This window comes from Tasmannia lanceolata, unplaced genomic scaffold, assembly GCF_043159265.1.
Source record: "Tasmannia lanceolata isolate RefF3 unplaced genomic scaffold, GAP_Taslan_0.1 ptg000023l, whole genome shotgun sequence".
Taxonomy (NCBI): Eukaryota; Viridiplantae; Streptophyta; class Magnoliopsida; order Canellales; family Winteraceae; genus Tasmannia; species Tasmannia lanceolata.
The window spans coordinates 8,111,545-8,113,968 of NW_027518700.1; the positions used below are offsets into that span (position 1 = coordinate 8,111,545).

Below are 2,424 nucleotides of genomic sequence, written 5' to 3' on the forward strand. Positions count from 1 at the left end.
GAGAGGGAACATCTCTGGACAGTGGATGTAGGCCGGAATTGGGCTGAACCACTATAAAATTGGTACCCTTCTTCTAAACTCTTCTCTTTACTCTTCTGTTCTGTAATTGAATCATTTCTAAGAGGACAAAAGTTTTTAAATCCCAATTCACCCCCCGTCTTGGGTTGCCACATGGGCCAAAATTTTACATGTGGACAAGACGTAAATTACTAAAGCCATATACATTTTGGATTTTGAGTCTACTAATCAATTTTGGAATTAAAATCAATTCCCAAAATCTAAAACTAATAGAGCCTAAGAAATAATATACCATTTGCTAACAAGACTAGTTAACATGATTTACTCTCCATTCTTGCGATGTAGCTTTGATAACTAGTATCAATTACAATGGTTCTTTGTAATCACCGCTCAAAGAAAAATATTCTCGCTGTGAAGAAAATGTGTACAATTATAGGACGCACAAAACACATCATAGCACTTTCTCAATGGAAAGAGTAAAACACCTTCACACTTATTCTAATTCAGTGATGGTTAACAATTTTGTACCTTGAGTTTCTTCAGGTAGTGTTACATTAGTATTTGGTGGACCTGTAGAAGTAAACGGGTCTGGTGGCATCATTATGCTTTCCATACTTCCTTCCAACATCTGGACTACACTTTTCATAGAACGGCGATCCACTGGGTGCCATTGTATGCACCATAGAGCTACTATAGTTAGTTTTTTTGCAATCTCAGCATCTCCATCCTCCTCAATCCTGATCCTTGATTGAGTTGATTATATACCCATCGGTGTTCTTTCTAGCTCCAACCGTTTCTGGCAACAGCATTCCAAAACTATAGACATCCGATTTGTAAGAAACATTTCCAAAGTTTCGAGAGAAGACTTTGGGTGCAATGTAACCCATGGTTCCTCTAGCAACTTTCATAGATACAATGCTTTGTCCCCTTGAACATAATTTTGCAAGTCCAAAATCAAATATCTTCGGATTAAAGTTATGGTCTAGAAAAATATTGTGAGGCTTTATATCAAATTAGAGAATGCATTGTTCACAACCCTGGTGTAGATATTCGATTCCTCTAGCAACACCAACTGCAATATCTCAAAGTTTTTCCCAACCAAGCAATGGGTCTTTAGAATTGGCCGAGAAGATGAATCTCTCAAGTGATTCATTCGGCATGAATTCATAAATAAGTGCTCTCCTGAATCTATCAGCACAAAAGCCTAGAAGGCGAACCACAATGAAGTGATGAATTCTACCAATGGTACCCACTTCGTTAATGAACTCTTCTCCATTTTCACCAGAGTTTTGGAGGAGCTTTACGACAACAGTGACTTCATTGGGAAGCTTGCCTTTGAACACAGAGCCATATCCTCCTTGACCTAATTTCTCCTTGAACTGATCGGTCATCCTTTTCAAATTAGCATAAGAGTATCTCGTGGGCTTTAGAGATTTGTAATCTTCCAAGAACTTCTCAACATTGAGTTGGTTTTCTATTTCCTTTCTATCAGATTTCCATCTATTGTAGACCTTAATGCAGACCAGGGTTGCTACTAAGAGAACAAAGATGCCTATGCTGGCACCTGCACGTATAATAGCTTTGAAATTAATAAGAAGTTCTTAGGATACATTTGTCGACTGTTTAAACATGGCAGAGAGCCACACCTATTATAACGCACTTTTCACATGGGCCTGTAAAAAATAACAATAGAAAGTTAGAATCATTGCACATATGGTCTTCATTCATTTCATGAAAGTCAATCCCTCAACTGATCATTCAATTAAGCAAACATAGCAGCTCTTAATTGCTAACATTAGATTTTCTTTAAAAAAAGATCAAAACAACAAATACAACTGCAGCGAAAAAAAAAAAATGATGAAGAAGAAAATTCAAGGTAAGAGGTTGGGGGCCATTACAGGCACCTATGCATGCATGCTACAAACATAGTCCCTCTAGGCGCGCACACATACACACAAACACATACTATAAAGAGTTCCCAGAAGTTATTCAATTCAAGGTAAGAAGTTGGGGGCCATTTACAGGCACCTATGCATGCATGCTACAAACATAGTCTCTCTAGGCACACACACAGACACATACTATAAAGAGTTCCCAGAAGTTATCTACTTCTTTTAGGATCCTAACAGTTAGATCACCTACAAACTTTTATGATCAAGATGATGTTTAGTTCCATACAATGAGACTAAACCTTTCAAAGTTTTGCAAGTTACAATTAAAAGCAATAAAAATTAAATTTCCACTTACATTTGGAAGTGAAACAAACTTTAATAAGTTTAAAAGTCAACAACCTCCACTAAAATCACATAAGTGAATTACTTCGCCATGTTGGACCAACAGGATGATCCCATGTTCCTTGGTCGATGAGCATATGAACTATTCCTCTCACAATAATGAAAAAGAAAG

General features: G+C 37.1%; 1 pseudogene across 1 annotated transcript; it reads right to left on the bottom strand.

Moving 5' to 3' along the window:
* Positions 1-511: 511 nt before the first annotated feature.
* LOC143855726 (rust resistance kinase Lr10 pseudogene) lies at positions 512-1,860 on the bottom strand (annotated as a pseudogene). Its single transcript, XR_013238075.1, has 2 exons — positions 1,665-1,860; positions 512-1,582 (listed from the first exon to the last, which is right to left on the bottom strand). The product of XR_013238075.1 is annotated as a rust resistance kinase Lr10 pseudogene (transcript).
* Positions 1,861-2,424: the final 564 nt, after the last annotated feature.